Raw genomic sequence first — 10,134 nt, forward strand, 5'->3', positions numbered from 1 at the left:
TTGTTGCCGTGCAGGTGTTAACGCACATACATTAACATGAGGCAGCAAAATGAAATTAGCGCTTCTGTGCATCTGTCAGTACATGCATGGAAAGTGAGGAGGAGGGCGAGTATGTGTTCTGTGCGTGCGGAGGGGAGCATTAGCGGAGTATAGTGATCCAACCTTGGAATAACTAATGGACCGTGGGTCAGAGCATGAGAAGAGATCTGATAACAGAAGCTTCCCATAAAAGCAAGTGTCCATCCCAGATGTCTCTTGACTGTTAGAAAACAAATCCAGTATACTCCAAGGCAGCAAATTTATGATAGGAATGCTGTGGAGGGGGTTTGGGGGTAGAAATTGGAATTTGCTGGCAATTTTTTTGTCTTCTTTGTTGAAAAATCAGGTCAAAATACCATTTATAATATTTATGACTTTTAAAGTAATTAGTACAACTCATGATGTATTTCCTAAAACGACAGTTTGGCAGGACCATGACTGACCCCTGCTAACCTCCATGGATAAAGGTTTGGGGGAGGCTGACAAACAAACAGAATGGTAACAGCAAAATCCGTCGATTTAGACTTCTATTACTGCATATTAATTAGTATGACTAAGGATTTACCAGATTTCATGTTTGAAACATTATCCCAAAGCCTCATCACTTCCACATTTCCCTGCAGTTCACTTTTCTTTTTTCGTGTGTGTGTTTGTGTTGAAGAACAGGGTACTTGTCCTTTGCATGTTGGTTTAAACACTGCCTTAAAGTTGCATAGCCGTGAAAGGCCAGCTGCACTGCCTAGTTACCCAAACACTATGGTCTCTATACGCAAGGTCCTGCACAAAGCTCGGACTGTGTCTCAGCTTCTTTTTTCCTGGTGTGAAGACTAGCCTCCAGGCTTTATCTATCCCCAGCTGAGATGCAAAAGGAAGAAGGAAACAAACAAACTAAAAAGGCCTAGTCCAAAGGCTATATTATAAGGATTTCCATGAAGCACCAAACTACCAGGTTTAAGTGTTGTTGCATGCACCCATAGACTTTATTTTAATGGATGTTTTGTTGTTAGATATAAATCAAATTGATGGAGGAAGGTCAGCATTAACTATACAACAATTAGCATAACTTCCTAATGACTTTATTGTGGCTGTGACCCTTCAGATAAAGCGGTGTCCAGATTCTTGTTTAAAACTTGGCTACTTAGTGTTATCAGCAGGAGTTTATTAGAAGAAGACTGAAATAAATGAAGATGGCATTATTATTATATCATAAAAAACTCAAAGATGTAAAACACCTTCAAAACTAAACTCTTTCCCCAGTTCAGGGCTCATGATCCAAAAATGGCAAAAAGAATAAATACATAAAAAGACGTGTTGATTTTGACTGTTTAACCCTCGTTGATATCCATCCTGTACGCTAAGCTTCAGAGACAAGAAGCAAGAAGCAAGTCACCACTTTATCTGAAAGGCCGCAAACATGAAACCACAAGGAAGTTATGTTTAGTTCATCGTGGTAGCAACATTTGGTATTATAGGCCATTACTGTCATTACTGCTGAGGTTTTTTTTAAAGCTGGTTCCATGAACTAATGATGAATGATGAGCTCATTCCAACCTGGATGTCCTTAATGTAAAGTATTAATACATTTGTGACAGAGTCAAGTACAAATGAGTGCCATCTTGATTGAAGTCCTTTACATTATGACTGGATAAGTATGCAGTTATACTGCATTAAAATTTTAGATATTTAGATAATTAATTTAATGTTAAATTAATTTTCATCATGTCTTTTTTGGAAGCCTCTTAAAACGTTTTCAGATCTGTAGGATTTTCCAACTCTGGTGTCAATAATTGGACAGTCAAGAAGTATTGGCTTGCTTTACTTCAGTAAAAGTAGCAATATCAAAGTGCCAAAATACTTATAATCACAAAAGTATTTAACTGAAGGCTAAGCACTCACGCACTGGTTTAAACAGTACATGGCAATGTGTGATCTTCTCATTTGTTTGTGTGTAACCAAAGCTACAGTGTGGTACAGTATCTCTTAAATGTAGTAAAACAGAATGAATCCTGTGAAATAATACAAAACTACACATAAGTATAGTTGAGGAAATATAATGCCGGATTCTAAGTATCTATCTAAATGTATGTTAACTTATAAATCTATGTAGCTTATATCACCTCAAACCCTGGTAATATATGGCTGTGATTAATATGTTTCAGAGCCTTTACTTTGCATACAAACATGTCTGACTCTTCACAGACTGTCACTCACGACAAATTTGCCCGAGGCAATATTTAACAGTTTCCACCCCTGTTCCTATCTAGAGGGCAGTTATATTTAATGACTCCACTGTCCTGTGTGCTTCTGAGACACAATCTGTTTAGTTTTGACTTTTTTAATTACCAAAAGGAGGATGTGAGAGTGTGACGGAAGACAACTCAGACTTCTGAAATACTTTGTGTCTGAGAGATATTCTTTTCCTCATTCCATTCACTCAGCTGGCTCAGAGATAACACGAGTCAGGTGGCCAAATTACAGCGACAGCTGATCACTATTTATTATTCAAACAACAGGGCATCAGAGCAGAAGTACAGACAGGAAAACATACACGACGAGACAAACAGTTCACTCTTCCCTTTTCACAATCTCTCATTCCCCCCCCCCCCCCCCCCCCACACACACACACACACAAACACACAAATGCACACAAATACTGTTGTCTACTGCTTTTACAATTATGGCTGTACAGAGACTTCCTCACTTTCCCTTTATGTTCTCTAAAAACAGTCAGTCAGGAAAACATGCACTAACTGAAAATGCAGCTTGCTTCAGACTCTGCTGACATAAGCGAGCTATGTCCATTTTTCTGCTGCTCTCTTGTTCTCTCTTTTACTCTCACTGTATGTCTTGTGCAAATAATCGGCATTACTGTCTCCTCTCCTTTCTCCTCAGGACCTGCAAATCCTTTTAGCCTTCTCATCACACACTCTCTCTCTCTTGTTCTGTCTCTGGTTCATCCTCCTACCCCCAAATCCATCCATCTGGACATGTGCGCTAATGCTGTCATTGTATCAGGGCGGCCAGAAGCCTATTAGACAGAGCTTGGTGGTAGTAAGGATCAATATTGATCCATGAGGTTAGTCTAATGGACACTGAGAGCACCAGTGATTCCCCTCTGTCTGCTCAGAGATCCCATCACCCCTAACTCCTCACACATGCACACTTTCTCTTCCTCTCTCTCAACCATGCACACAGACAAAAACGCTGCTTTCTATTCTACTCTGCTGATGCAGCTGCTGCGCTGAATGAGCACTTTACAGCTGCCCATTTCTGCCTGTGAGTGTGTGTGCATGTTTGAGGAGTAAAACTGACCATAAAGATTTATGTAAACCCTAGCTACATAAACATATAAGGGCATGTGGTTTTTCAGCTGTATCTAAATTTATTTCCTTTTAACAAACATTCCAGACCTTTGAGACAATAACAACCGGAAGATTTAGAGCCCCATGTGGAAAAGCTGCTCTAGCACCACACATAGTTTGACATGAACTAAAACCAGCACAAAAACAGAAACCTATTTAGGCTATGACATCACAAAATAAAGCAGGCATCAGCATCAATGCCATCTCAATTTTCATTTTGGCTCAACCTCTGCTGAAGTTTTTACTGCTCAGGCTGTTGAATCAGCAACTACTCAGGGCTGCGGTGCTTGCTGGACAGCACCAAAATTAAAATTTGGGTGGTATCACTCGTTCCGGTGGTAAAGTGGGTTGTCCACCAGTTGAAGGTTGGTGGACCGATCCTCGGATAATCCAGTCCGCATGTTGAGGTATTCTTTGGCAAAATACTGAACCACGAGTTGCACCTGATGCAACCATTGGAGTGTGAATGTTAGATAAAAGCCCTTAAGCATAGATAGAAGATAAAAGTGCTTCATGAATGTGTGTGTGAGTGAATGATACTTGTAGAAGGAAGTTCTGAGGGCCTAAGTAGAAAGGTACTGTATAAGCACATATCCATTTAGCATTTAAACACCACAGCCCACCCAAGTGTTTTTGCAGACCATGTAAGAATCTTTATTACGACAGTGCCTTGCAACAGAAGATACCAGATATCAGAAGATGGTGAAGAAGATCTGAGCTTTGTGACACCTTGCCACAAAGCTCAGATCATGTCACCAAGTGCCCTGAGCTGACTGTTACTTTGATTTGAACTGAATCTCAGACTGGTTTCTTCAACATGACAATGAGCTCACTGTACTCAAATGGCCTCCACAGTCACCAGATCTCCGTTCAACAGATCAGCTTTGAGATGTGCTGGAAAGGGAGATTTGCACCATGACTGTGCAGCCAGCATCGATAGCATCATGTGTTGCTATCATGGCAGTATGGATCTCTATATTTAGGTGATAACACAAATTTTAAGATCTGCATTTATAACTCAGTTTGAATTCAGCTGCTGTAGAAGAAGCACTTCAGCATGAGGTGATCTTAATTATGTTTTACATTTTGTGCTGTAAAAGAAATCTCAATATCAACTTGCTTTTAAATAACAAAGTCACAACTTTGACGTAAGTCATGAAAATACAAATAAAAAGATAAATATGTGTTCTTTTGAAAAAACAACAACAACAACAACAACAACAACAACAACAACTGTAAGCTTATTTATTTTCCATCCATTTTCTTCTTTTTAATTCAGGGTCATTGGTGGGTCGCCAAACTGTTGTAGCGGCAACACACAGAGGCAGAAGCATTCACACCACAGGTTAACGAGATGCATGTCTTTGGACTGTGGAAGAAAGTTGAGTTAAAGGAGAAAATATGCAAACCTCAGAAACACCCCAGAATAGATTTGAACCCAGAACCTGAAACAACAGTTCTAACTATCACACTATCACATCCCCGTGCCACCCATTTAGTTTCCAGCAAGATGAAAATTAACCACCACCCAATGTAATATATATATATATATATATATATAACATTTCTGATCTTTGATACCAGTTGTTGATAAAAAAAAAAAAAAAAGTGTTTTAGGTGGTCTGTTATATTTCCCTAATTGCTTTTTAACCCTTTAATGCCGGTTGGAGCAGCATGCTCTGTTTTGCGTAACTATTTTTAAATCCCCGTGGAACCGGAACTACGTAAGCAATCATTTTTTTTGCATATGAAACCAGAGGAGTTGTACTTACATCTTATGCCATCAGCTTGCCCTAGGTCACGGTTTCCTTCCACATATAGCTTTGCAAAAACTGCATAAGAAGCGCTTGCAGGAACAGAAACATAATATTCCAGAAACAGGCGTTGCTGATCCGATCAGCTGTTCATAACACTTCCTACATTGAAACAGATGTCAGCACGAACTATCGCATGTCCGCAATTATCTGCCCGAAACCGGAAGTGACTTCATTTTCGCGGAAAATGTAGTTTTTTACTTGTAGGCCTTATAAGCCTATACTGGTGTTTTTAAAAGTCATGTTTGACTTCATGCTTTTCTGAATAGTTTCTGGGATGCTTAGAACTCAAATTGCACGGCTTTAAATAGTTTATTTTGATGCACATGCTGTTTTCTTTGCAAATTTGCATTATAGGATTGTTTTTCATTTTTTCTGCAGTATATAAAAATTGGTGTATCTGAAAAATAAAACTATGAAGACAAAACTATGTATTTAAAGTTTTGAGGATTAAACCTCTTAAATTTCTCTAAGTAGAAATATATGTTAAAAAAACAAAAACAATTTTCCATTTTTTTTGCAATTTATTTAGTTACTATGGACTTAATGCATACATATTATTAAAATCTGGGCTATAACAGTTGTATTGATGTATAGCAACTTGAAATGCTCCCAAAAATGGCACTACAGCATGTAAAAATATAAAGTAAGCTCTGGCGGATTTGGTTCTATGGTAGGTCTTAAAGGGTTAAAAGGACATGGGCCCAGCTTCAGACTTCTCTAAAGAGGGTGAATAGAGATGGCCAGTCAAACAAAGCTGGTTTAATTGGGACTCCGTCAGCTGTGGGACATAGTATATGATAAATAACATCATACTGCACATACATAATTATAACCAACTTAAATACATACATGCTTTACATAAGAGTCACATGTGTTAGCCTTCCAGTCTTCTCCTGAAATCATTGTCAAAACACAGGAACAGAGCTTTAAACTGACCACTCTTCCACCACTTATCTCTCTTAGTCATCGAAAGAGAGTTTGCATACGAGGAGTGTATAAGCACAGTGTGTGTTTTAGATTAGAGATGGAAACGTCTTCTGTGTGCATTCACCTTGATGCCTCTAGGCCCTGCAAGTTCCAAGGAAACACAAAGTGAAGAGTTCATTCCTTGTTTTTGCTTCTCTAACCTTCCCCTGGTGTAAGGTACACTTTACCCTGTTGGAAATTCTCCTCTTTACTTAAATGCTCACATTAGTGTTCATCGTTAAGTTTTGACAAGCGTATAAAAATATCGAGGTGGCAGGAAGCTTTTGCAGTTCTATTTTTATAGAAAAGTCAAGTACTAACACAGTGTTTGTGCCCTTGTAATAACATTTCAATCGTAAATTGTTTCAGAACCAGCCGCCATGGCTGCAGAGGAGTGTCCGCTGGGAAGACATGACCTTCACTGTTCTTTTGGTGAAAACCATAGCAAAATCAAAGCAGCTGTGTAACACAGCGAATGTGCACTGGCTCTATGGCCAGTGTACGATTGTTTATATGAATACAGCAAGGATAAATCAGAGGAGAAAAGTGCAGGGGTAGGCAGAGAGAGTGAAGTGCAGGGACAAAGAAGGTTTTGCTGTATGTTCATATATATATGTATATATATTTTTATATATGCTAAAAAAAAGGAGAAATAAAATAAAGAAATAAAGTGAATGCTCAGCCCTTAAGAGAAGCAAGTAAGAGTTAATGGTTAATGGAGTTATTTTCAAACCTGCTGGAGCAGCAGCTTGCTTGTGCAGACTGTGTATGTTTATAGGTTTGTGGATATACAACTTTGAAATAAAACTTGTGCACCTGTTTTTAGAATGGCAGCATCATCCCCAGTTTTGTTTTGCTCTTTACATGAATATTTGAACAGAGAACTATAGTCTTTATGCCGTATATGTAAGTATACAAGTGTGTCTGACTGGTAAAATCGAACATACTTACACGTAGTATAGTCAACTTTAATAACATCCATCTGAATGCTTGTCAAGCAGATATGACACACACCAGCACACTCTCCTGCAGATTCCATTAGTAAAAATTAAATTATTTAGAAGTGATTAAGACTAAATGCAAGAAATGAGTCAACGGCAGTGCTGAAAGTTCAGGCTTCTCAGTAAAATTGAGCTGACAGCTCAGATTCATGGGTACGATTGCCTTTGGCTCCAGATGCCTGTGCTTTTCTCTCATACTATTAATCAGTATTGACACTTATCATTTCCTCCTGAACATGATATTCCCCTCACAATGACCTTGTGGTTTCAGACTTTGGACACGTGGTATTCATAACCATTTTAAAAATAACTAGGTGATGCAGATCACGAACACCCTAAATGTTGTTCAATAAATCTTATACACGTCCTCTTTGTCCTCTCATTTGCTTTTATATTGTTGTAGGGCTGGAAAAGCAAAGTGATCCAGCTGGAACTGAATATGTTTGCTCTTTTTTTATCCCGAATATCTCGGTTTCACATGTACCTGTGGTACATTTCATAATGAATTTGGACAAATTTCCATCTTTGCAAAAATACAGATTAGTTTAATTTACCAACGCTGTCAAAAGAAGTTATATTGATATTGTTCATTTAGGTATTTAAACATTTAATCAAAGGTCATTAGTTTGAATCACGGCACCATTTTCTCATGGCATTAATTTGATATTTGTGTTTTTATGGCTCCATTACTTTTTAAATGAAGCCTGAGGTCATTTTATAGAATCCTACACTTATCTAAATCTGACACGTTACCTCTGTTTTGTAAGTAATCTTGTTGTTTTGCCATTTTAGTCATTGTTTAACATGTAAGTGGTTTTTCAGGTCAGATAAAGGTGAAGAACACAAAAGGCACAGAACGTAACAGGAAGGAAACATGACAAGGGAATGTAGGGCAACATTTTTACAGTGTGACTATAAGGAGACTGATTGGCACGTAGGGCAACATGACAGGCAGCATTCTTCTCCAAAACATACTTATAACTCACACATGTACACACAAATTTAAAAGGTCTCAAAAATAAGGTAACATTAATTTATTTCATTTTTTTTTTTTTAGAAATAACCCATTTCTACATATTTCAAAATTTCTTGTGATCTTTAGTGGTTGTTAGCAGTAGATCTATTTTGTCATTCATTTTCAGTCCAGTCCTTGTGCCTGTCCTTGTGTTAATTATTATCCAGAAAACTTGGCAGATCTTAGCACGATGTGCAGTGCGACCTTCACAAATAATCTGGACATGTGGAGGACAAAATAAGAAATGTCAGCTATACAATCTCTACACCAAACAAAAGTCATGTCTTAAAAAAATAGGAATAAAATCCAGTACCTGAGAGATTCATCTTGTACAATTACACAAGAAGTGGACTAGAAATCAGATCTTGTGGAGGGATGAATACAAGAAACATCTATCTGTACCAAACTGATGCTCTGTGACGCTTTGGGGCTTCATTTCAGCCAATGGTGGCATCTTTTCAAAACTGATAGAAGTATGTTACACGTACCAATAGTGATCCAGCATGCAATACCATATGGAAAGTGCTTGACTGGCATTGGCTTTAATTTTCTGCATGACGATGATCCCAAAACACAATTATCACAAAGAAGAGCTCTGAATGTCCTTCAAGAAGCCTGGAGAAATATTCCTGAAGACTATTTGAAGACATTACAAGAACGCATACCTGCGAGCGTTCATGCTGTGTTGAAGAATAAAGGAGGTCATACCAAATATTGACTTAGTGGCTTGTTAGAATTGCACAAACTCTGCTTTTGCTTTTAATAATGTAGTTCACTGTTTGCATGTTGCAGTAAATCACTGCACCTATTTTCCTTTTAAAATATGGACAAACAAAGGATGGCTCAAGACTCAGTACTGTATATCAACTTTACTTTATTTCTCAACATGAACAAGTATTAAAGAACACATTTCCAGTGGTTTTTTTGGATATATACCAGCCTCAGTGTACTGCACCCTATGTTTTTCTCCAGTAGGTTAGTATATCGGGTACTGGGGATTGTAGTCAGCAGTCAGCTGAAAATACCAGCTTAAAGCATCTATCACCTACAGCCAGTTTTCATAGTCCTAAAGGAACATGACAAAAGGTGCTAATTAAAATGTTTTGTTTTTCTTTTATTTGCAAGCTTTTTTTTTTTTTTTTTTTTTTTTTTTTTACAGTTCTGGCACAATTTACGGAGGCACATTAAAACTGACTCCACTCAGTTGCACAATGGTGTTTAACCACAGTGGTTGAGAAGAGTTTGCACTATAGAGAAAGGCTCCAGAATGGCTCCATAAATGCATTCCTGAAAAGTTACAATTGAATTAGCGAAAGGCATGCATGACTCAGTATCTTGTACACCAAATACTTGCACATCCTAAATAAGCTGAATATTGTTTTACATCAGCCATAAAGTGTTCTTTGTATTCCCTTTTGTTTTGGCCTGTCATCATGGGTTTAAGTGTGGAGAAGTCTAAAATGACATGGCAGATTATCAGCCCAGCTTTTCTCATCCAGCTCTGTCAACAAAGAGGCGAAGGAAGAATGAGACAGAGAGAAGAAAGATTCATTTCTATTCAAATAACTGAAAAGTGAGAATTTCAAACCCAGTTCCATCAGTGTTTGAGCATGAAGGCTAACAGAAACAGGAATACTACAAAGAAATGTATTTCCTGAAAAATCAAAACTAATTTCCAAAACCAATTACTACTCCAGCTCAGTAATACTCCATGGTATAATATAAAAATTATACTACATTACAGCAATTTCCTAGTATTCGTTTAGTTTTTCATTTGCTGAGAATGGTTTTTCAGTCTATTCTTATTGTGTATACACAACTAAATTCCAGCTCATCTATTTTTTCAGAGTGAGACGGATAGACTCAATAAAAAGGAATCCATCCAGCCTGGATACATGTATAAACACTCACTCCAATGTAGACAGTAAATCTGA

Source organism: Neolamprologus brichardi, chromosome 1 (genome assembly GCF_056152115.1).
Source record: "Neolamprologus brichardi isolate AB-2024 chromosome 1, ASM5615211v1, whole genome shotgun sequence".
NCBI lineage: Eukaryota > Metazoa > Chordata > Actinopteri > Cichliformes > Cichlidae > Neolamprologus > Neolamprologus brichardi.